Raw genomic sequence first — 25,896 nt, 5'->3', positions numbered from 1 at the left:
CTAATGCTGGATGATCTGTCACTGGATGATGTCTCCCATCATCCCCAGATGGGACTGTCTAGTTGCAGGAAAGCAAGCTCAGGGCTCTCACTGATTCTACATTATGGTGAGTTGTATAATTATTATATGTTCCAATGTAATAATGTTATAAATAAAGTGCACAATAAATGTAATGTGCTTGAATCATCCTGCAACCATCCTCGCCACCCCCAGTCCATGGAAAAATTGTCTTCCATGAAATGGATCCCTGGTGCCAAATATGTTGGGGACTGCTGGGTTAAAAGAGATGACAGATGCCGGGTGCGATGCTTCACACCTGTAATCCCAGCACTTTGGGAGGCTAAGGCGGGCAGATTACAAGGTCAGGAGATTGAGACCATCCTGGCTAACATGGTGAAACCCCATCTGTACTAAAAATGCAAAAGAATAGCCAGGCGTGGTAGCGGGCACCTGTAGTCCCAGCTACTCAGGAGGCTGAGGCAGGAGAATGGCGTGAACCCGGGAGGCGGAGCTTGCAGTGAGCTGAGATCGCACCACTGCACTCCAGCCTGGGTGACAGAGCGAGACTCTGTCTCAAAAAAAAAAAAAAGAGATGACAATAGGCTGGGCATGGTGACTCAGCCTGTAACCCCAGCACTTTGGGAGGCCAAGGCAGGGGGGATCACTTGAGGCCAGGAGTTCGAGACCAGCCTGGCCAACATGGCAAAACCCCGTCTCTACTAAAAATACAAAAATTAGCTGGGGGTGGTGGTGCATGCCTGTAATTCTAGCTACTCAGGAGGCTGAGGCAGGAGAATTGCTTGAACCCAGGAGGTTATAGGTTGCAGTGAGCTGAGATCATGTCACTGCACTCCAGCCTGGGCAATAGAGCAAGACTTCATCTAAAAAAAAAAAGAAATAGCAACTATGTGGCAGGCTGCTGTCAGTATTAGCAATAATGTATATGAAATTATAGACTGTTGTACTGATGGCTCCCTACTGATATTCCTGGTATTCATGCCCTTGCGTAGCCTCCTCCCATACTGACTCTGGACTTGGTCATATGACTTGTTGGCTAATGAGACATAACTGTGACCCAAGCAGAAGCTCAATAAATATTTGCACATTCAGCCTGGCCAACATGGCGAAACCCCGTCTCTACTAAAAATGCAAAAATTAGCCAGGCGTGGTGGCCAGGCATCTGCAGTCCCAGCTACTTGGGAGGCTGAGGCAGGAGAATCGCTTGAACCCAGGAGACGGAGGTTGCAGTGAGCCGAGATCGCACCATTGCACTCCAGCCTGGGTGACAGAGTCAGACTCTGTCTCAAAAAAAAAGAAAAAAAAAATGTGCACATTGAGGCTTACACTCTTGGAACTCAGATGCCATGTAAAGACATTTGGGCTACCCTACATAAAGAGAGAGGCCCCAGTCTTCCAGCTGTCCCCACCAAGTGAGGCCCTCTGGGACCTTCTAGCTCCAGCCAATCCACCAGCTGAATGCAGCTTCTTCAGTGAGCCCAGACAAGACCAGAACCACACAGCCAGACCACAAAATCATGAGAAATTACTGTTTTGTTTCAAGCCACTACATTTTAGGATGGCTTGTTAAGCAAGAATACATAATGGACACACCAATATTTTAAAAATACTCACATATACCTACTACGAGCCAAACACTATGCTAGGCTTTAGGGAGACAGCCGTGAACAAGACCAACAAGGGCCTCCCTCTCATGGAGCTCACATTCTAGTGGGGAAGACAGACCAGAAAAATCAAATGATTGTGCTTTTTTTGGTGTACTATAAAGGACAAGGTTTATGAGGTGAAGCAGAGAATAACAGGGAATAGCAGTTGCTTTTGATAAGGCGATCAGGGAAAACCTCTCCGAGATTAAATTCAAGCAGAAACTTACAACATGAGAAGAAAGTAGCCAGGGAAAGTCATAGACTAGGTCTCAATAAATCACAGCTATTACTAGTAACATATAAAATTATTGATATTTATTATTTGTATACTTGGTATACAGAAGACTATATATATATAATCGTCATATATATATACTCCATATATTTATATACTCCATATATCTATATATACTCCATATATCTATATATATAGATATATATAGTTTCCTGCCCTTTCCCTTCCCCTATGTCACCAGTCACGGTCCAATTAGAAAAATAAAAATCACCGGAAGGGATTGTATTATCCTGTTCTCACACTGCTATAAATAAATACCTGAGACTGGGTAATTTGTAAAGGAAAGAGGTTTAATTGACTCACAGTTCCACAGTGCTGGGGAGGCCTCAGGAAACTTACAACCACGATGGAAGGTGAAGGGGAGGCAAGGACCTTCTTCACAAGGCGGCAGGAGAGAGAAGTGAGAGTGTAGGACAAAAACTGCCACTTTTGAAAACCGTCAGATCTTGTGAGACTCACTCACTATCGCTAGAACAGCATAATCCAATCACTTCTCTCCCTCAACACGTGGGGATTACAGGGCCCTTCCTCAACATGTGGGGATTACAATTCGAGATTTTGAGATGAGATTTGGGTAAGGACACAGATCCAAACCTTATCAGGGATTTAATATAGAGGATTTGTTTCAGGTGTCAGAAAGCTGAAAGAGCAGAAAGCAATGCTGAGGTAGCCTAGAGGGCTACAGAGAGCAACTAATTCTTGTAGTGCTGGAATAACTAAAGGGAAGAGGTTGGGAGTCACCACTACCTAGAAACTTGGAGGAGGGTCTCTGAAGGGAAAGCATCACTCAGCTGCTATTGATATTTCTGAGAGGGCTCAATGAGGTTGGTTCTCAAGGAGCACCCAAAGTAGCTGGAAGCTGGAACAAACTGCTATTTGTAAAGTGTTGTTTTGGGGGTAACATTGGCTGAAAGAGCAAGTTAGAAAGAAGAATGTCCCTTCTTCTTTTCTGTTACCTTCCAATCTTCCTGTAGTGCCCGCTATTGACAGAGCTTTGCAGGAAGGCAGCTAGCAAAGAAATCTGTGAAAGGAACATTGCAGCGTCCCAGACACAGCATAAAATAGAGGAGCATGCAAGGGCAGATTTGGAGCTGAGAAATGGCAGGCAAAGGGCTAAGAATGTCCAGGTTAGTTTTACCTAACTTCTGTTTTTCCAGTATCTGATCCAGTATAGCATTTGTTCTGAATCTCTCTGTTATTTTTAAGAAGGAATTTTTCTTTTAAAAAAGTTTCTGAATAAAACTGGTTTTGGCCAGATGCAGTGGCTCACACCTGTAATCCCAGCACTTTAGGAGGCCAGGGTGGGCAGATTGTTTTGGTTCAGGAGTTCCAGACCAGCCTGACCAACATGGTGATACCCCATCTCTACTAAAAATACAAAAAAATTAGCCAGGCACGGCGGTGCATGCCTGTAATCCCAGCTACTTGGAAGGCTGAGGCAGGAGACTTGCTTGAACCCAGGAGGTGGAAGTTGCAGTGAGCCGAGATCCCACCGCTGCACTGCCGCCTCTGTCTCAAAACAAACAAACAAAACAAAACAAAAAAACCCGTTTTATATATACTAATAAAATGACGATCAAGTATGTATTAGGTTGGTGCAAAAGTAATTGCGGTTTTTGCCATCGAAAGTAATGGAGAATATGTCCTTCGTTGAAACATGATGGCAGGAACTTCTATCTTTGTCTGCCTCAGTAAAAATGAATGAATGGTTGAGGGCATGGATGAATGGAACTTACAAGATCTGTCTTTCCAATGGCCGGGGGGCATTTGGTCCCCACACTAAGGCTATTGGACATCTGCACAGGACAGTCCTATTTTTGGTGTCCTTTCCTTTCTGAAAATAAAGTTGTGCTTTAGAGAATGAAAAAAAAAAAAGAAAGTAATGGCAAAAACCACAGTTACTTTTGCACCAACCTAATATATAAACTACCTAGAGCAGCCACTAAAAGCTAATCAAAGATATATACTTAAAAACACTATAATAAATAAAAAATGAAAATCTGAAAAATGTTCAAATAACCGACAGGAAGACAGAAAAAAAAAAAAAAGCCAGAAAGACAAAAACAGGGAGAAACAGAAAACAAAATAGGAGACGTACACCAACATATCAATAATATCCTTAGCTGCTACAGCCCCTGCCTTGAGTGCATGGCGCTCCAGCCTGCATGAATGTTCCCCACAGCCGCCACCACCCATTGGAATGGCCAACAAGGTACCTGCATGTGGCCTGAGCCGGGAGGTGCAGCAGAAAATTGAGAATCCATATTACACAGACCTGGAGCAGATCAATGGATCACCACCCAGTGCCAAAAGGATGTGGGCTGGCCCCAGCTTGGACACGAGAACTTCCAGAATTTCCTCAAGGAAGGCACAGAGCAATGTGAGCTCATTAACGCACTGTGCCCCGAGGGGCAGGCCCCAGTAAAGAAGACCCTGGCCTCCACCATGGCCTTAAAGCAGATGGAGCAGATATCTCAATGCCTGCAAGCAGCTGAGTGCGCTATGGCATTAACACCACAGATATCTTCCAAACTGTGCACCCCTGGGGAGGAAAGAACATGGCCTGTGTGCAGTGGATCCTGAGGAACCTGGGTGGGCTGGCAGTAGCCCAGGATGATGGGCTCTTCTCTGGGGCTCCCATATGGTTCCCTAAGAAACCCAAGGAGAATCCTTGGAACTTCTCAACCAGCTACAAGAGGGCAGGAACATGATTGGGGTACAGATGGGCAGCAACTGCGGGGTGTCTCAGGTTGGCATGACCGGCTATGGGATGTCTCGCTAGATCCTCTGATCTGAGGACTAAGCCCTGATTTTTTTTTTTTTAATCTTGTCCATATTCCTATCTGGGGAGTCATGCCCTGCAAACCATAAATTCTCATCAGATGGGTTTTATTTAACCCTGTATATCGTGACTTACTTTCCAACCTGACTCTGGAATAACATTACGAGACAAGGAAGAAAATCAAAATATTTTACCCCAAGACATGTTTCTTTGCCATATCTTCATATGGCCCTGCAAAGCTATCCTTTTGGAGGGAAATTTTGCATCTGTAAAGAATCTCTATTAATATAGCTAGATCTTTTTTTTTTTTTTCCAGGCCCTCCCAATCCTAAAGAAATTAAAAGTCTTGCACCTTTTTTTTTGAGATGGAGTCTCGCTCTGTCGCTCAGGCTGGAGTGCAGTGGCGTGATCTCAGGTCACTGCAACCTCTGCCTCCCAGGTTCAAGTGATTCTCCTGCCTCAGCCTCCCAAGTAGCTGGGATTACAGGCACGTGGCACCATGCCCAGCTGATTTTTGTATTTTTAATAGAGACGGGGAAACTCAGTCTCAGGTAACCTCCGCCTCGCAGGTTCAAGTGATTCTCACTTGATTCGTGTGCCTCAGTCACCCAAGTTGCTGGGATTACAGGTGCCCACCACCATGCCTGGCTAGTTTTTGTATTTTTAGTAGAGATGGGGTTTCACCATGTTGGCCAGGTTGGTCTTGAACTCCTGACCTCAAGTGATCCGCCTGTCTCAGCCTCCCAAAGTGCTGGGATTACAGGCGTGGGCCACTGCGCCAGGCCTGGGGATTAGAGTTTTTAAGGACAATTTACTGGGACGGGGGAAGCCAGCGAGCTGTGAGTGCTGATCAGTCAGGTCAGAGATGAAATCACAGGAAGTTGAAGATGTATTCCTGTGCTGAGTCAGTTCCTGGGTGGGGGCCACAAGATCAGATGAGCCAGTTTATCGATCTGGGTGGTGCCAGCTGATCCATCAAGTGCAGGGTCAGCAAAATATCTTAAGCACTGATTTTAGGAGCAGTTTAGGGAGGGTCAGAATCTTGTAGCCTCCAGCTGCATGACTCCTAAACCATAATTTCTAATCTTGTGGCTAATTTGTTAGTCCTATAAAGGCAGTCTAGTCCCTAGGCAAGAAGGAGGTTCGTTTTGGGAAAGGGCTGTTATCATCTTTGTTTTAAGCTGTAAACTAAGTTCCTCTCAAAGTTAGTTTGGCCTTTGCCCAGGAAGGAACAAGGACAGCTTAAAGGCAGAACCAATATGGAGTCAGTTAGGTTAGATCTCTTTCACTGTCTCAGTCATAATTTTGCAAAGGCGGTTTTTAGTTCTCCCACAGCTGTGGCTACAGGGACTTAATTTATAGGGAGGGGCTTGTGGTGGTTGCTACCCCAGCCACTGCTGCACCGTGCTCACCACACATCTGGGGTAGGCTTCCCTGGCAGAGGCCCTCGTGGCTTCTCATTTTCCATTCCCCTCACTGTGGCTAGGGAGTGGGGGTGAGGGAACAGAGAAAGGAGGGCTGCCTACCACGGTCTGGGGCTTGAGGAATATGAGTTTGTTGATTTAAATAAAGAACTCCAGGCCAGGTGTAGTGGCTCACGTCTGTAATTCCAGCACTTTGGGAGGCCGAGGCAGGTGGATCACCTGAGGTCGGAAGTATAAGACCAGCCTGGTCAACATGGCGAAATCCTGTCTCTACTAAAAAAATACAAAACTTAGCCTGGCATGGTGGCGGCGCCTGTAATCCCAGCTACTTGAGAGGCTGAGGCAAGACAACTGCACCATTGCACTCCAGCCTGGGCAACAAGAGTGAAACTCTGTTTCAAAAATACAAAAACTAAAAAATAAAGTGAGTCTCCCCTAGACAGCATATAGTTTGATCATGTCTTTTTTATCCTTCTCCCAATATTTCCCTTTGATTGAAGTGTTTAATCAATTTATATTTAATGTAATTATTGTAGGATTTTTATCTGCCATTTTGCTATTTGTTTTCTATATGTCTTATGGCATTTTATTGTTCCTCTATTCCTTTATTACTGCCCTCTTTTGTGTTAGATATTTTCTCATGCACCATTTTAATTCTCTTGTCATTTTCTTTCTTTCTTTCCTTTTTTTTTTTTTGACAGATTCTTGCTCTGTCTGCCATGCTGGAGTACAGCAGCACCATCTCAGCTCTCTACAACCTCCGCCTGCCGAGTTCAAGCGATTCTCCAGCCTCAGCCTCCTTAGTAGCTAGGATTACAGGCATGTGCCACCAGGCCTGGCTAATTTTTGTATTTTTAGTAGAGATGGGGTTTCACCATGTCGGTCAGGCTGGTCTCAAACTCCTGACCTTGTGATCCGCCCACCTCAGCCTCCCAACTTTCTTTTTTTAGAGATGGGATCTTGCAATGTTGCCCAGGTTAAATTTGAATTCCTGGGCTCAAATAGTCCTCCCACCTCAGCCTTCCAAGTAGCTGGGACTATAAGTGTGTGCCACCACACCCAGCTCTTATCATTTCTTTTACTACATTTTCTATTTATTTTCTCTGTTGCCCTTGTGATTACAGTTAACATCTTAATTTATAACATCTACTTTAAATTAATACCAACTTAATTTCAATAATAGACAAGAGCTTCATTTCTATATAGTTCTATTACTTCACCACTAGTTTGTGCTATTATAGTCATACAAAATAAGCCCAATACAGTTTTATAATTATTGCTTATTCAGTTATCTTTTAAATCGGGTAGAAAAAGGAAAGACTTATATACACATAAAAATAATTTATAATGTCTTTTACATTTACCTATATAGGAGGTACCATTACTAGTGCTTTATTCCTTTGTGTAGGTCAGAATTACTGTCTATTTCCTTTTACTTGTTCAGGATCTCACTCAGTCACCCATACTGGAGTGCAGTGGTGTAATCATAGCTCACTGCAGCTTCAAACTCTGGTGCTCAAGTGATCCCCCTGCCTCATCCTTCCAAAGTGTTGAGATTACAAGCATGAACCACCATGCCTGACCCACAGTTTTTTGTTTTTAACCAGTGAATGTCTTTATTTCTCCTTCACCTTTAAAGAATAGCTTTACTGGATATAGAATTATTGACTGACAGTACTTTTTAATTTCGGCACTTCATATGTCACCCCAGTGCCTTCTGGTCTCCATGATTTCTGATGAGACATTCTCTGTTAATCTTATTGAGGCCTTACTGTATGTGACAAGGCACTTCTCTCTTGCTGCTTTCAAGATTCCCTCTTTGTCTTTGTCTTCAACAGTTGGATTAGGATGTTTTTAGGTGTTGATCTCTTTGAGTTTATCTTACTTGGATTTTGGTGAGGTTCTGGATGTGTATATTAATGTTTTCCATCAAACTTGTGAAGTTGTAGGTCATTATTATTTAAGATATTAATTATGCCCCATTCTCTCTCTCCTCTCTTCTGGGACTCCCATTATGTATAAGCCGATGTGCTTGATGGTGGCTCAAAGATCTCTGAGTCTCTTGTTTATTTTTATTCATTTATTTTCTTTCTATTCCTCAGATTGGATGATCTCAATTGACCTATCTTCAAGTTTGCTGTTGTACCCCTCTAATGAATTTTTTATTTCAGGTTTTGTACTTTTCAACTTCAGGATTTCTATCTGGTTCTCTTTTTAATATAATTTCTATGTCATAATTGATGTTGTACATATGGTGACACATTGTTTTCATGCTTTCCTTTAGTTCTTTAGACATATTAGTTCTTTGAGCATATTTTTAGTAGCTGATTTAAAGTTTTTGTCTAGTAAGTGTAATGTCTGGCCCCCCTAAAGGACACCAAAAGTTTACTGGCACCATATTACCTTTTTTGACCTAGTCTTTTACCTTGTTTAGGCAGTCACACAAGTCCACCCAATTTCAAGTGGGGAGTGGCAAAGCTCCGGAATTGCAGGTGGGACCACAAATGTTTCTGTGACCATTTGTGGAAAATATAATCTGCCACATTTACTGTTTTGGAAAATCAAGTCACTAATGGCAGCACTGCTTATAGTAGTCAAGTCACCAGTTCAGTACACTTGTCTCAGCCTGCATTAGTACCATAAAGCATATATATGAAGTTTTTTTTTTTTTTTGAGACAGAGTTTCACTCTTGTTGCCCAGGCTGGAGTACAATGACACAATTTCGGCTCACTGCAACCTCCGACTCCTTGGTTCAAGCAATTCTCCTGCCTCAGCCTCCTGAGTCACTGGGATTACAGATGACCGCCACCACGCCCAGTTAATTTTTGTTATTTTTAGTAGAGACGGGGTTTTACCATGTTGGCCAGGCTGGTCTCGAACTCATGACCTCAGGTGATCCACCTGCCTCAGCCTCCCAAAGTGCTGGGATTACAGGTGGGAGCCACTGCGCATGGCCCAAGATAATTTTTAAGATGTGAGCCTTAAGCTCCTTCTTGGGTCTTCTGGAGTTGTAGTGGCCAAGCATTTTTATATTAAAGTACCTTTCATAAATTGTCTTTATTTTATGTATCTTTTATATAACAATTAGGACATTACATTTATTTTCTGCATTAAATAATTATTAAATTTTATAATTTTTATTGTAGCATAACATATATGCTGAAGTACCCAAATCTTCAGTGTATAGCTCAAGGAATTTTTTCAAAGTAATAGTACTCATTTATTATCTCACAGTTTCTATTGGTCAGGAATTCAAGAGAAGCTGAGTTCGTGGTTCTGGCTCAGAGTCACTCATCAGGTTGGAGTCAGATGTCGGCTGGGACTGCAGTTATCTGCAGGCTTCACTGGGGCTGGAGGATTTACCTTCAGTGTGGTTCACATGGCTGGCAAGTTGGTGCTGGCTGGTGGTTGAGGGCCTCAGATCCTTTCTCCACGGGGCTCTCCCTGGGTTTCTCTGAGTGTGCTGACAATATGGTAGATGGATTCCCACAGAGCAAATAATCCGAGATACCAAGGTGGAATCAGCAATACCATTTATGATCTAGCCTTGAAAGCCACATGCCATCATTTCTACCATATTTTATTGGCCACACAGAGCCACCTCTGATTCACTGTGGGAGGGGACCACACAAGGGCGTGAATACCAGGAGGCTGGGATTACTGGGGGATGGCTACCACATTGCCCCATAGATGGATTCTATTCTGGGTTCCACAGGGGTTCCACAGTCACATCAGTGTCTTGCATCACCTTCTTTTTTTTTTTTGAGACAGAGTTTTCCTCTTGTGCCCCAGGCTAGAGTGCAATGGTGTGCAATGGTGTGGTCTTGGTTCATGTGAATCACTTCTTCTTTTTTTTTTTTAATCAAAAATCACATTTTTTTATTATACTTTAAGCTCTAGGGTACATGTGCACAACATGCAGGTTTGTTACATATGTATACATGTGCCATGTTGGTGTGCTGCACCCTGAATCACTTCTTAACTTCCTGTGTCTTGAATGTTGCATTGGTATTTTCCAACAATCACCCTTGGCTCCTCAAGGCTGTGCCCTCCTTGGTATCTTTGAGTTCTGAGAACACTGTTTATTACTAGCTAAGCAATAATTCCCATTGCCAAAGCTCCAAGGCTCATCTGCCTGTTTGTCTGGAGGTTTTCAAATAGACAAGGATGTGTTAATGACCTAGTACGTTATCTGTTAAGTTTTGGCAGGCAGCATGGAAATGTGACTTTTTAAATAGGAAAAATAAAATTGTAATTTTATTCTTAAACAACCACAATTACTTACTAATGGTATGTGTGACTGTTGGGCAATGCATAGTTCCTCAAACTGTGGAATCAAATTAGACATTGCCATTCACATTTCCTGTTCCACATTGATATTTACACACTACTTACTTTTTTTTTAATAAGGGGAAATATTTTTAATTTTAAAAGTTTTTAATTAAACATTTTTAATAAAAGGAGACACTGATGAACACTTTGTTTTCAATTTTGTACCCTTACTAACAATATTCCAAAGAATGTCTCATACAAATATCCTTGTTCATATGTGGGAGTGTTTCACAATAGTTTATTAGAACTGGAATTTCTGGCTCATAGAACATTTGCATTTCCAATCTTACTAGGTAATTCTGAGTTGTTCTCCATAGCAATTTACTCACTTATGCTCCTAAAGTGTTTAAGAATTTCCCTTTTGTCCATTCTTGCCAAGTTGAGTATGATTAAGCTTCTCCATGTCTGCCAATCTGATGGGTGTGAATTGCATCTCATTTTTTAAAAAATTAGGGTAAATTACATCTAACATAACAATCACCTGCATCTCATTTTTTTCCAATATTAAACACAGTTTTATTTAAGACATTGCATTTTCCACTTACAATACAGTGCTTATAAAGTGCAATGTTATTTCCTTCCCTTGTGCACATGTTCCATATTCAAGTATTGAGAATGCCCAGTAATTTACTATAGCAGCTGAACTTTAAAAGCTGCCACAGAATTTGCTACAAATTTAAGTCCTTCCATATTTTCACTGTGTGGAACAATGCTACATCTTTTCTTGGGTTGGCTTAATTAACCTCTTCAATGGTAGGCCCTGAGGAAGCACCGACAGAGGGAGGAGCTCCACTACCAGGGTATCCCCCAGGCATTCCTCCTGGTATGCCTTCTGCACTCTGGTACAGCTTGGTAATGATGGGGTTGCAGACTATCTCCAGCTCTTTCTGCTGATGTTCACATTCTTCCTTCACTGCGGTCTGATTCTGTTGATAATTTCATTACACTTGTCAAGAATCTTCTGCTTGTCTGCATTGTTCATCTTGCCTTGAAGTTTCTCATCTTCAACAGTGCTTTCATGTTGAATGCATGGGACTCAAGTGAATTCTTGGATGACACCTTGTCCCTCTGCTTCTCATCTTCAGCTTTGCACTTCTCAGCTTCCTGGGCCATAGCTCAATATCTTCCTTGTCCAAATGGCTCTTGTCATTAGTGACAGTAATCGTGCTCTCTTTTTCTACTCTTGTCCACAGCAGAGACACTGAGGATGCCATTGGCATCAATGTCAAAAGTGACTTCGATCTGAGGAACAGTGGAGTGCAGGAAGTAGGCCTGTGAGTTCAAACTTGCCAATCCATAGAGACAGAAAGTAGATTGATGTTTTCTAGAGGGAGGAATAAGTGAATGGAGAATGATGGCTAGTGGATATGGGATTTCTTTTCAGGTTGATCAAACTATTATAATATTTTTATTGTTGTTTTCTGTTTGTTTTTGAGACAGAGTTTTGCTCTTGTTTCCCAGGCTGGAGTGCAGTGGCATGATCTCGGCTCACTGAAACCTCTGTTTCTGCCTCCCGCGTTCAAGCGATTCTCCTGCCTCAGCCTCCCGAGTAGCTGGGACTACAGGTGCACAGCACCACGCCTGGCTAATTTTTGTATTTTTGGTAGAGATGGGGTTTCACAATGATGACCAGGCTGGTCTTGAATTCCTGATCTGAAGTGATCCTCCTGCCTCAGCCTCTCAAAGTGCTGGGATTAAAGGTATGAGCCACCGTGCCCGGCCAAACTATTGTAATATTAGAAAACAGTGATAGTTGTATATCACTGTGTATATACCAAAACACATCAAATTGTATGCGTTAAAAGAATGATGTTTATTGTATGTTAATAATATCTCAATAAATTTGTGATAAAATAAGATGAAAATGCACTTCAAAATTCTTTCCTTTATGTTTCTTTTATATATCACACTTAGAAATGGAAATAGCTTTTTCAGGGAGAAAAGCCATCTAGAGACCTTGTGATGTGGTTTGGATGTTTTCTATCTCCAAACGTCATGTTGAAATTTGATTTCCAGAGGTGAAGCTGGGACCTGGTGGGAGGTGATTTGATCATGAGGACGGATCCCTCATGAATGGCTTAGCACCATTCCCTTGGCGATGAGTGAGTTCTTGCTCAGTTAGTTGATGTGAGATCTCGTTATTTAAAAGAGTCTGGGATCTTCCTCTTCACTCTCTTGCCATGTGATACACTGCTCCCCTTCACCTTCCACCATGATTGTAAGCTCCCTAAGGCTCATGCCATAAGCGAGATGTTTGCACCACACTTCCTGTACAGCCTGCAGAACCATGAGCCAAAATAAACATCTTTTCTTCATAAAAAAAAAATTTAAAAACCCCAAAACTTGCCAAACAGGTTGTAATCCTTGGTCATGGAATGCTCATCTCTATAAACCTGAATAAGCACACCAGGCTGGTTGTCAAAATAGGCAGTGAAATTCCGTGTCTGCTTGGTAAAAATGGTAGTATTGTGCTTAATGAGGACAGTCGTGACACCGTCATCAGTTTCAATACCAAGGGAAAGAGGAGTGGCATCCAACAGAAGCAAATCTGGAACATTTTCAGACTTGTCTCCAGATAGGAGGGCTGCCTGGACAGCTGTGCCATAAGCAACAGCTTCATCAGGGTGGATGCTCCTATTCAGTTCTTTTCCATTGAAGAAGTCTTGGAGAAGCTTCTGAAGGTTGGGGATATGAGTAGAACCACCAACCAGGACAATATCATGAACCTGTGACTTGTCTAGTTTGGTGTCTCGAAGGGCTTTCTCTATGGGGTCGACGGTGCCATGGAGCAAGTCAGTTCTTCAGGTCAGTTCTTCAAATCAGGCATTGGTAATGGAGGTATAGAAGTCGATTCCTTCATAGAGAGAATCAATCTCGATACCAGCCTGGGTGCTGGAAGAGAGAGTATACTTACCACATTCACAAACCATATGAAGGTGTGAGATAGCTCTTTTGTTCTCACTGACATCCTTCTTTTTTTTTTTTTTGAGATGGAGTCTTGGTCTGTTGCCCAGACTGGAGTGCAGTGGTGTTAGCTCACTGCAAGCTCCGCCTCCCGGGTTCAAGCGATTCTCCTGCCTCAGCCTCCCAAGTAGCTGGGACTACAGGCACATGCCACCACACCCAGCTAACTTTTGTATTTTTAGTAGAGATGGGGTTTCACCATGTTGGCCAGGCTGGTCTCAAACCCCTGACCTTGGGATTCACCCTCCTCGGCCTCCCAAAGTGCTGGGATTACAGGTGGGAGCCACCATGCCCAGCCTCACTGACATACTTCTTATGCTTGCGCTTGAACTCAGCAATACGATGGTTGACTATTTGGTTGTCAAAGTCTTCCCCACCCAAGTGAGTTCTCTGGGTGTAGATTTTTTTTTTTCTTTGAGATGGAGTCTTGCTCTGTTGACCAGGCTGGAGTGCAGTGGCACGATCTTGGCTCACTGCAACCTCTACCTCCTGGGTTCAAGTGATTCTCCTGCCTCAGCCTTCCAAGTGGCTGGGATTACAGGTGCACATCACCACACCTGGCTACTTTTTGTATTTGTTTTTTAGTAGAGATGGGATTTCACCACTTTGGCCAGGCTGGTCTTGAACTCCTGACCTCAAGTGATCTGCCCACCTCTGCCTCCCAAAGTGCTGGGATTACAGGCATGAGCCACAGTGCCTGGCGTTCCAGCTGTAGATTTGATGTCAAAGATCCCATTCTCAATAGTGAGGATTGATACATCAAAAGTGCCACCTCCCAGGTCAAAGATCAGCATAATTATTGCAGCTCCAACCTTTCTCTGTCTAAGCCATAAGCAATAGCACCTGCAGTCTCATCGATAATTCTAAGTACACTGAGACCAGCAATAGTTCCAGCATCTTTGGTAGCCTGACGCTGAGAGTCATTAAAGTCAGCTGGCACTGTGACCACAGCATCGGTAACTGTTTTCCCAAGATCAGCTTCTGCAATGTCCTTCATCTTTGTTAGAACCATAGAAGACATCTCCTCCTCTGGGTAGAAGCTTTTTGTCTCTCCCCTGTATCCTCCTTGGACCTTGGGCCTGCCAGCATGATTCACCACCATGAAGGGCCATTGCTTTATATCACACTGGACAACAGCATCATGAGATCTGCATCCAATCAGACATTTGGCACTGAAAACTGTGTTGGTGGGGTTCACTGCAACTTGATTCCTTGTGGCATCACCAACCAATCATTTGGTGTCTGTAAAGGCGACATAGCTTGGAGTAGTTTGGCTTCCCTGATCATTGGCAGTTGTCTCTACTTTTCCGTGTTGGAAAACACCCACACGAGAGTAGGTGGTGCCAAGATCAATACCAACTGTAGGTCCCTTAGACATGGTTGCTGCTGTGTAGGTCCAGCTCGGACAGTGAAAAAAGACACAGAAACCCCAAGAGCTGCAGGAACCCCAAGAGCTGCAGGCACGTTCCATGAGCTGCATCTTTTTTTTTTTTTTTTTTGAGACGGAGTTTCACTCTTGTTGCCCAGACTGGAGTGCACCGGCATTTTCTTGGCTCACTGCAACCTCCGCCTCCTGGGTTCAAGCAGTTCTCCTGCTCAGCCTCCTAAGTAGCTGGGATTACAGGCACCTGCCACCACACCCGGGTAATTTTTTGTATTTTTAGTAGGGACGGGGTTTCACCATGTTGATAGGCTGGTCTCGAACCCCTGACCTCAGGTGATCCGCCCGCCTCAGCCTCCCAAAATGCTGGGACTACAGGCGTAAGCCACCGCGGTCAGCCACATCTAATTTTTGATTTAGATTTTTCTGGAGATAATTGTAGATTCATATACAGCTGCAAAAACAAATACAGAGAGATCCCTTGTTCAAGGAGGGTTTTTTTTTAGAGAGATGAGGGTCTTACTACGTTGCCCGGGCTGGACTTGAACCCCTGGGCTCAAGTGATCCTCATCCTGTGCCTCAGCCTCCTGAGTAAGCTGGGACTATAGTTATACGCCACCATGCCTGGGTTTCAATGGCTTTTTATGTAGGAATGCAGTCATGTAGCCAACACTCACATCAACACACATCCATTCTCAGCACCCTCGAAGGCTCCCTCATGTCCTGCCCAGTCAATACCTATCAAAAGTAAATATACTGACTTAAAATTTTTATTTTGGCTGGGCACAGTGGCTCATGCCTATTAATTCCAGCACTTTGAGAGGCCAAGGCAGGTGGATCACCTGAGGTCAGGAGTTCGAGACCAGCCTGGCCAACACGGTGAAATCCCTTCTCTACTAAAAATACAAAAATTAGCTGGGCATGATGGTGGACACCTGTAATCCCAGCTACTCAGGAGGTTAAAAATACAGAAATTAGCTGGGCATGGTGGTGGACACCTGTAATCCCAGCTACTGAGGAGGTTGAGGCAGGAGAATCGATTGAACCTAGGAGGTGGAGGTTGCAGTGAGCCGAGATGGTGCCACTATACTCCTGCCTGGGCAACAAGAGTGAAAATTTGTCTCAAAAAAATTAAAAATTAAAAATTAAATTTATATATCAAGGATGATAATAAACATAGTGTATTTATCATATTTGTATACTATAAAAGTATATTTATATATTTAGGGGAGTTGGGGCTGATAAGATTGAGAACCACTGTGTCTAGTAAGACTTCCTTAGGAGGGTAGGTTGGAGGCATCAGAAAATGTGTTTTCCACCCTTTGCTTATTTTCATTGTCTGTCCCAGTCTGTAGTCTCAGGCACTGTGCTTAGTGAGGTATCATGTAAAAATGGAATGATTTTTTCTTTTCTTTCTTTTTTTTTTTTTTGAGACAGAGTCTCACTCTATCGCCCAGGCTGGAGTGCAGTGGCATGATCTTACCTCACTGCAATTTCTGCCTCCCGGGCTCAAGCCGTTCTCTCACCTCAGCTTCCTGAGTAGCTAGGATTACAGGCATCTACCACCTTGCTCAGCTAATTTTTGTATTTTTAGTAGAGATGGGGTTTTACCATGTTGTCCAGGCTGGTCTCGAACTCCTGACCTCATGTTATCTGCCTGCCTCAGCCTCCCAAAGTGCTGGGATTACAGGCGTGAGCCACTGCACTCAGCCAAGTTGCCTTGTTTGAAAGTAATTGATGACAGTCTTAGAATTCGCCTAGCCCCACCCCTCGATGTGCCTTTTTTTTATTTTTTATTTTTTATTGAGACAGGGACTCACTCTGTCATCCATATTGGAGAGTGCAGTGGTGCAATCTCGGCTCAGTGCAACCTCCACCTCCCAGGCTCAAGTGATTCTCCTGCTTTAGACTCCCGAGTCGCTGGGATTACAGGCACCTGCCACTATGCCTGGCTAATTTTTGTATTTTTAGTAGAGATAGGGTTTTACCATGTTTGCCATGCTGGTCTCGAACTCCTGACCTCAAATGGTCCACTCTCCTTGGCCTCCCAATGTGCTGGGATTACAAGCGTGAGCCACTGTGCCTGGCCTCGATGTCCTATTTCTTATTCATGTAACCTTTTCTGTTTTTACTGAGAAAGGAGTAAGACAAAGAGCATGGGTTATCAAAAGGACGTCATCTTTGACCACCATGCAGCAGGTAAACACCACGAAAACCCAGAGAGCAAGAAGTACAGGCAGACTGTGGCTGAGGACCGGGTCAGGAATTCTCTGTCTTGTGGTTCACCAGTGGTTGGTTCCTCTTGGTTACAGGAAGAAGAAGGGACTAAGAGTATCTGAGTATGTGATGTGCAATTTTATGCACAGGGAACTCTGTTGGGCACATTGTGTAGATATCATTTAATCCTCACAACAACCCCGTGAAACAGGTGTTACAATTCCCTTCCTCTGGATTAAAAAAAAAAAAAAAAGGTACCCTGTCTCTACTAAAAATACAAAAATTAGCCACAGGAGGAGGTCAGGTAGGGAAGAGGATAGAGTGAGAAAGACTGCATCTAGTGTCTTCTGGCCAACCATTATTTGAATAACTGAGCAGAAGAAAAAGGCTCTGCAAAGGTATGAGGAAGAGGCCAGGTCCATCAGAAGCCAAGGCATGGCAACTAACATGATTCACCACCGCTGAGAGGGAAAGAAGAGGATGGAAACACGTCTGCTGACATTAGCAACAGGCGCGTCTTGGGTGATGACGCTGATTGGGATGAAGAATGAACAGGAAATGAGGCCATGGGACAGAGGGTATGGACCACTCTTTGGAGAGGTTTAGTTGCAAAGGGGATATGAGTGGAGATGACGTGTTAAGGCTGTGTGTGTGTGTGTGTGTGTGTGTATGTGTGTGTGTGTGTTGTTTTGTTCTTATTGAACATGACTTGTGCATACTATGGAATCAGTAGAAAAGATCTGAAAGAGCTGGAGATAGAGACAGGAGAGTGAAGGGATGATAGACAGTTCTATGTTCCTACCAAAGACTCTTGGCCAAGATGCAAGGCAGGAATGAGAGCCTCACCTTTGATGGGAGGAACAGCAACCCCTGCTATAACAAGAGGCAAGGAGAGGAAAAAGTGAGCCTTTCAGTTGGTGTCGGGAAGAAGAGGCAACCATTGGCTTAAACACTTTGATTTCTCTGAATCTTAGCAGGTAGGTCTGCCTGAGAGTGAGAGGATCTGAGCAGAATAGAGTGGGCCTGAAATCATGCTTGCATGAGTAAGAAAGTGAGTCGGGCTGGGCAAGGTGGCTCACACCTGTAATCCCAGCACTTTGGGAGGCCGAGACCAGCCTGACCACCATGGAGAAACCTTGTCTCTACTAAAAATACAAAATTAGCTGGGCATGGTGGCGCATGCCTGTAATCCCAGCTACCCGGGAGGCTGAGGCAGGAGAATCACTTGAACCTGGGAGGCAGAGGTTGTGGTAAGCCAAGATCGTGCCATTGCACTCCAGCCTGGGCAACAAGAGCGAAACTCCATCTCAAAAAAAAAAAAAAAAAGAAAGAAAGAAAGAATGTGAGTGGACTGGCAAAGCCTAATAGCCTAATAGTGTTACCCTGAAGAGGTCTAGTGGACTATTTGTGGAAAGGAACCAACCTGATTAGGGTCAAAGTGAAATCTGCCTCGTATCCATGGATATAATCTGAAGAAAGGGCACCAGACATGCACGGATGAACAAGAATCAGTCCTTGCTCTCCAGGGCTTGTAGTCCATTGGAAAATTTCAAGGACACAGCTTGTAGGATAAGGATTAGGTTTGGCTGGGAGTAAAGGAGATCCCCCCAAAATAAAATAGTTTCTTTCTCTCTCAGAAATAATGTATGTAGTATACCAGAGATATTATGGCACACCACAGTGTTGTGAACCAAGACTTCTGTCTTGTTGCTCTAACATGTATGGCTTCCACTCCCAAGATACCTCATGGTCTTAGGCAGCTGCCATAGCTCCAGCCATTACACTGCTATTCCAACCAAGAGAAATGTGGAAGAGAGAAAGAATTGACAAAGGGTGCATGCCAGCTATCTTTTATAGGGTTTCCTGGAAGCTGTCATCTCACTGGCCAGAACTTTATTATTTTTTCTGAGATGGAGTCTCATTCTGTCACCCAGGCTGGAGTGCAGTGGCACAATCACGGCTTACCAAAGCTTTGACTTCCCAGGCTCAATGATCCTCCCACTCCAGCCTCCTGAGCAGCTGGGACTACAGGCTGTGCCACCACACCCAGCTATTTTGTCATTTTTGCAGAGGCAGGGTCTCACTGTGTTGCCCTGGCTGATCTCAGACTCCTGGGCTCAAGTGATCCTCCAGCCTTGGCCTCCCAAAGTGCTGGGATTACAGGTGTGAGCCACTGCGCCCAGCCCAGAACTGAATCATATTACCATACCTCGCAGTAAGGGAGCCTGGCGAATGTCAGCTTTATTCCATTTAGCAATGTGCCAAACATAATACTTGGGGGAGGGGGACTTAGCTACCAAGGAAGAGGGAAGGAGCAGAAACTAGAGATCACTAACTGTCTCTTCCATATAGATAAATTAACAGATGAATGAGGCAAGGCACGGTGGCTCATGCCTATAATGCCAACACTTTGGGAGGCCTAGGCAGGAGGATCGCTTGACCTCAGGAATTAGACACCAGGCTGGACAACATAGGGAGGCCTCGTCTCTACTAAAAAAAATTTTTTTTAATTAGCTGGGCATGGTGGCACATGCCTGTAGTCCCAGCTACTTGGGAGGTTGAGGTGGGAGGATTGTTTGAACCTCAGAGGATGAGACTGCAGTGAGCTGTGATTGTGCCACTGCATTCTAGCCTGGAAGACAGAGCAAGACCCCATCTCAAAAAAACACAAAAAACAAAAAAAAGACAACAACAAAAAACCCAATCAACGAATCAACAAACAGATGAATACAGTGCAGTGATACGGGCTAAGAACCATGTACAGAAAAGGGAGACATCAGCTCAGCTTGAAGCGGTCAAGAAAAGCTACACAGAGCTCAAGTTTGGGTTCTTTGGGTGCAATGCAATTTACAGAAACCAATAGGCAGACAGTGAATTGTTCGTTATCTGTTCTCTCCTTCTTCCATAGAATAGGATTTCAGCTGCCCAACTGAGAGCTGTATTCCCAGACTGTCTTGCAGCTAGGTGGGCTTATTATTCAGTTCTGGCCAATGAGTTGTGAGCAGAAGTGCAGAAGTGGTGTATACCATTTCTGAGTCTTGCCCTTCTAAATCCTGAGCGTATTCCTCCCTGGTGTGTAGGTGTGGTGCTGGGAGCTAGCTTTGATCTTGCAGAGAAAAGCAATACCTTAACGCATGGACTGCTGGGAAACAGAGACAGAAAAAGCCTGGTTCCCTGGATGTCCTAGTGCCTCAGAGCCCCCAACCTCCCTGGACTGCCTGCGTATAGATATAATAGGTAAACTATCCTGTTGGAGCTATATTTGGGGGTCTTTTGGGCAACAGCAGCAGTTTAGCCCATGCTGTAAATAATTTATTACTCAAGCTACTTGAAGGAAAAAAGAAAAGAGGGCAATAAAGGGGTACTATGCAACCCAAGTAGTGGAAAATGCTGCCCAGCCTCAGGGAGGAAAAGGAACTAAGAATTGGAGACTGGGTGGAAACCCACATATGCCTTTCTTGACTCTCATCCCTGCTTTGCTCTGCACACCTGCTTTGGTTGTCTGTCCACCTGCAGACCAGCTTTGTCCGATTCTGCACTTATATAGCTTTTAAGGCTGCCCCGCAGTTTCCAGTGTATTTGTTATTGTTCTAGACACAGGTCGGCAATAAGCAGCGGTTTCAATCCCATTTTCAGATTCCTGAGAGGAAGGATCAGATTTGCCTGTCCTGGGTCAGGTATTTATCCCTGGAACTGTCAGTTAACTATGAGCAAGACAGTGAGGGTCAAATACTATCAACTGGGGGCTGAGCACGGTGGCTTATGCCTGTAATCCCAGAACTTTGGGAGGCTAAGGTGGGTGGATCACCTGAGGTCAGGAATTCGAGACCAACCTGGCCAACATGGTGAAACCCCGTCTCTACTAAATTAGAAAAATCAACCAGGCGTGATGGTGGGCGCCTGTGATCCCAGCTACCCGGGAGGCTGAGGCAGGATAATCGCTTGAACCCAGAAGACAGAGGATGCAGTGAGCTGAGATGGTGTCACTGGACTCTAGCCTGGGCAAGAGTGAGACTCCATCTCAAACAACAGCAGCAACAACAACAACAAAAACATCTATCAACTGGCTGCCTGGACCCCAACCCATGGAGTGACAGAATTTTTGGACATGGTCATGGCTCTTGGACTGGGAAGGACCCCCTGATATGGTTTGGCTCTGTGTCCCCCCCTAAATTTCATCTCGAATTGTAATCCCCGCGTGTCGATAGAGGGACCTGGTGGTAGGTGATTGGAGCATGGGAGCAGTTTCCCCCGTGCTATTCTCGTGATAGTGAGTTCTCACAAGATTTGATGGTTTATAAGTGGCAGTTTCCCCTGCACTCTCTCTGCTGCCGCCTTGTGAAGAAGGTACTTGCTTCTCCTTCTCCTTCCACCATGACTGTAAGTTTCCTGAGGTTTTCCCAGCCAGATGGAACTGTGAGTCAATTAAAGCTCTTTTGTTTATAAATTACCAAGTCTCAGGTGGTATGTTTATAGCAGTGTGAGAACGGACTAATGCAACCCCCAAAGCATCTACTCTGCAGGGTAAAATCCAACTTCCTTAGTTTGATGTATAAGGCCTGGTACAACCTGACTCCACCCCGTTTTCTCTCTCACCTGCCTTCCCTACACACACACCCACTCCACACAATGAACATACCTTGTCTCCCACAAGACTACAGGTCTCTGCACATGCTGTTCACACTCTGGAATTTTCTTCCCTCTTTTCTGCTTGGTTAGCTTCTATGCATGCTTCAACAGCTGACTTAAATGTTGCATTCTCTTGAGTAGACAACAACTTGATACTAAGTTTCATTTTACTGGAATTTTATCCGCTTAATTGCCATTGTGATAACACTTGTTATCCCTGAGGGGGAAGTAATAGATGTCTCATTAACATGAAATGTGCACAGTAAACTGCTACAGGATGTTCTACTCACCAGAAATGTCTATGAACTGGCATTTCTAAACTATGCAATTGCAACTGATGGCAACACTAGAAGATACAAAGTTGTTTCACAAGTCAATTAAAAATAAAGTGAGGTGTGAAAGAGAGAGAGAGATGCTTTCTGACTAGACTGCTAGTTGCCCCACTTTTATTTTATGTTTTATTTTATTTGAGAGGGTCTTGCTCTGTCACCCAGGCTTGGGTGTAGTAGTGCCATCATAGCTCACTGCAGCTTTAAACTCTTGGGCTCAAACAATCCTCTTGCCTCAGCCTCCTGAGTAGCTGGGACTACAGATGTATACCACCACTATGTCCAGCTAATTTGTCCATTTCTTTATTTTTGCAGAGACGGAGTCTTGCTATGTTGCCCAGGCTGCCCCACATTTCTAACTAGGCTCATCACTGCCTAGCAAAAGGCTACATTTCCCAGCCTTCCTTGCAGCTAGATGTGGCCATAGGACTAGGTCCATGTCCTAGAATGTGAATAGAAGTGCTAGGTGTGACTTCTGTGTTTCTTGCTTAAAAGCCAAATTGCATGCCCTCCACTTTTTCTCTTTCCCTTCTCCAGGGTGAAGCATGGATGAGGTTATGACTCAGCTTTGACCATGCAGCCAAAGACAACATCCTAGGAACTGTGAGGCAAGCGGATGGGAGGAAGCCATGGCCCCGACTGACCCGATGGAGCTGAGTAGCCTGACCAGTCTGGACCACCCACTCCTGGCCTTTTGCTTGAGAAATAAATTAATTTCATATTCTTTAAACCTCTGAGTAGCTTATCCAGTGTCTTATGTATCTCTCATATATATAATTATATCTTATAATTAAGATTAGCAGCTTAGCTGCTTAGCCAATGCTATGGATATGGATAATTTTATATATATAAATGTTAAATAATTTTATATCTATATTATATATAAATAAATTTATATCTATATTATGTACACATTTATAAATTATAAATAAATTTATACATAACATAAACATAATTTTATATCTATATTATGTATACATAAATTATTTATACATAATATAGATATAAAGTTATATCTTATATATAATTATACATAATATAAACATATATCTTATATATATAATTATCCATATCTATAGCATTGGCTATGAAATATATGTGTTTCATGTATATTTGATATATAGCTGCTAATTAAGATTAGTAGTCTGGGCTCGGTGGCTCACAACTGTAATCCCAGCACTTTGGGAGGTCGAGGTGGGTGGATGGCTTGAGCCCAGGAGTTTAAGACCAGCCTGGACAACATGGTGAGATGCCGTCTCTATGAAAAATACAAAAATTAGCTGGGTGTGGTGGCCCACACCTGTAATTCCAGCTGTTCAGGAGGCTGAGGGGGAAGGATCACTTGAGCCCAGGAGGTCAAGGCTTCAGTAAGCTGTGATCGCACCACTGCACTCCAGTGTGGGTGACAGAGTGAGATTCTGTCTCAAAAAAAAAAAAAAAAAAAAACATTAGCAGCTTAGCAGCTTAGCCATAGCAGCTTAGTCAATGCTATAAATATGAATAATTATATATATCATTCATATATAATTATATGCAATTAATATAAATATATCATATATAATTATATATATGAAATATAAGTATATAATTATCCATATCCATAGCATTGGCTAAGCTGCTATGACAAATATACATACATATATACACATGTATAATGTGTATATCTATGCGTATATGCTACGTAATGTCTAATAGCATATATGTGTATATGTACGCACACATATTTGTTGTAGCAGCTTAGTCAATTTTTTTTTTTTTTTTTTGAGTTGGAGTCTCGATCTGTCACCCAGGCTGGAGTGCAATGGTGTGACCTTCGGCTCACTGCAACCTCTGCCTCCTGGGTTCAAGCAATTCTCCTGCCTCAGCCTCCCAAGTAGCTGGGATTACAAGTGTCCGCCACCACTCCCAGCTAATTTTTGTATTTTTAGTAGAGATGGGGTTTCACCATATTGGCCAGGCTGGTCTCTTGGCCAGGCTGGTCTCGAACTCCTGACCTCGTGATCTGCCTGCCTCGGCCTCCCAAAGTGCTGAGATTACAGGCATGAACCACCGCTCCCGGCTGCCAATGTTTTAACATAGCAGTTTAGCCCTCTCCTGGGCAGAGTAAGCCATGCAATTCTCCGGAACAGAGGTGAAATCTCTGTCATCTTTTCATTTCCAGCCCCCGGATAGCCCCTTGCAAATAACGAATGTTCAATAAACCTCTGCTGATTGAATGTGTGCCTGAATTGGCAAGAACTAAGGCAAGAACTAAGAGTTGGGCCAAATATGAAGGGCCTGGGTTGTCCTAGTTAGGAATTTGGACTTTGCACTTGCCCACACACATTTTGGTGCCATCAAAGGTGTAGGGAAAAAGAACCTCACATTTTTAGGCTTCTCTGAATCGTGTTAGCTGGGGTGACACCTGCTGGCAAATTGAAATACTGCCGCCTCAATCCGTCAGCCAGAGAAGAGATCAAGGAAGCAGTTGTTAAATATTGTTAAGTTACAAATAGGAGGTGCTGAGGAAAATATGATGGATAGCAATCATTTGGACATACTCTGGGCTAGTCATGGTGATGGGTGCCGTAGTGGGGATGCAGAAACCTTTTGACATAGTTCTGTGATGGTGAGTTTCAGGGTTTGGTTTTGTTTAGAGATGGCCTCTGTCCTTTGATCTTGATAAGCTGTAAAATGCCTCTCCCACCCTTTCCTCTTCCTGGGATTGATTCTTCGTTATCTATTTGCATCAGCTTTTGATTTTCTCATTTCTGCCAAAGGGGTTAATCACCATGACAATGTTACTTGAGTCAACTTGTGAATTGGATTAAAAACAACACAAAAAAAGGAACTATCACCCAAATACCATCGACAACACTCCCCTCCCCGCCCCTGGCCTCAACCCCGCAACACTTATCATGAAAACAGAGCAGCTGGGCTGGGCACCGTGGCTTATGCCTGTAATCCCAGCACTTTGGGAGGCTGAGGTGAGAGGATCGCTTGAGCCCAGGAGTTTGAGACCAGCCTGGGCAACATAATGAGACCCCATCTCTATTTTAAAAAGAAAAGAAAGAAAGAAAAAGAAAGCTGAGTACTCTTCTCGGGTGAGATAGTGCAACAGCGCTCCATGGCTGGGCCCACTGGGGGAGATTTCGCTCTGTTCTCACTTTTGAGAGACAACAAGATATGCTATTCCTAAACACCAGTGTAATCACCCCTAAGGCCTGTGCAGCTGCTGCAATGATCATTTGCCCTTTTGCTTTGGCCTCCTGAAAACTTGGAGAGAATCCTAGTCCTCTTCCAGCAACTGTAGAAGACTGTGCTTTTCCCAGCCTGGGCAACATGGCAAAACCCCGTCTCTACCAAAATACAAAAAATTAGCAGGGTGTGTTGGTGCATGTCTATAATCCCAGCTACTCCGGATGCTGAGGCAGGAGAATTGCTTGAACCCGGAAAACAGAGGTTGCAGTGAGCCAAGATTATGCCACTGCATTCTAGCCTGGGTGACAGAGCGAGACTCTGACTCAAAAAAAAAAAAAAGAAAAAAGAAAAGACTGTGCTTTGCTCAGTGCTAAAGGCATAACCTGGCCTTAAAATTTTTTCTCCTCTTATTTTGCCCAATCCATTTGGTATTTTTGTAAGCCATCTGAAATCCCGAATACAACCTAGGACCAAACATTAGGACAAGTGGCCCAAGTAGTGCCCTGGTGGTGGGGCTGGGGAGTCGTAGAAGTGAGGGGAAGAGGCCAGGCGCGGTGGCTCACGCCTGTAATCCTAGCACTTTGGAAGGCCGAGGCGGGTGGATCACCTGAGATCAAGAGTTCAAGACCAGCCTGACCAATATGGTGAAACCTTGCCTCTACTAAAAATACAAAAATTAGCCAGGCGTGGTGGTGGGC

The 25,896-nt window shown here is 43.9% G+C and overlaps 2 pseudogenes; one reads left to right on the top strand and one right to left on the bottom strand.

Moving 5' to 3' along the window:
- Nucleotides 1-4,105: 4,105 nt before the first annotated feature.
- Nucleotides 4,106-4,750, top strand: LOC101154340 (transgelin-2-like; annotated as a pseudogene).
- Nucleotides 4,751-10,891: 6,141 nt separating this feature from the next.
- On the bottom strand, nt 10,892-14,940 carry LOC101153980 (heat shock cognate 71 kDa protein-like; annotated as a pseudogene).
- Nucleotides 14,941-25,896: the final 10,956 nt, after the last annotated feature.

Source organism: Gorilla gorilla, chromosome 7, assembly GCF_029281585.2.
Source record: "Gorilla gorilla gorilla isolate KB3781 chromosome 7, NHGRI_mGorGor1-v2.1_pri, whole genome shotgun sequence".
Taxonomy (NCBI): domain Eukaryota; kingdom Metazoa; phylum Chordata; class Mammalia; order Primates; family Hominidae; genus Gorilla; species Gorilla gorilla.
Note: the sequence above shows the minus strand (reverse complement) of the source record. Positions and strands in the feature narration are given on the sequence as shown.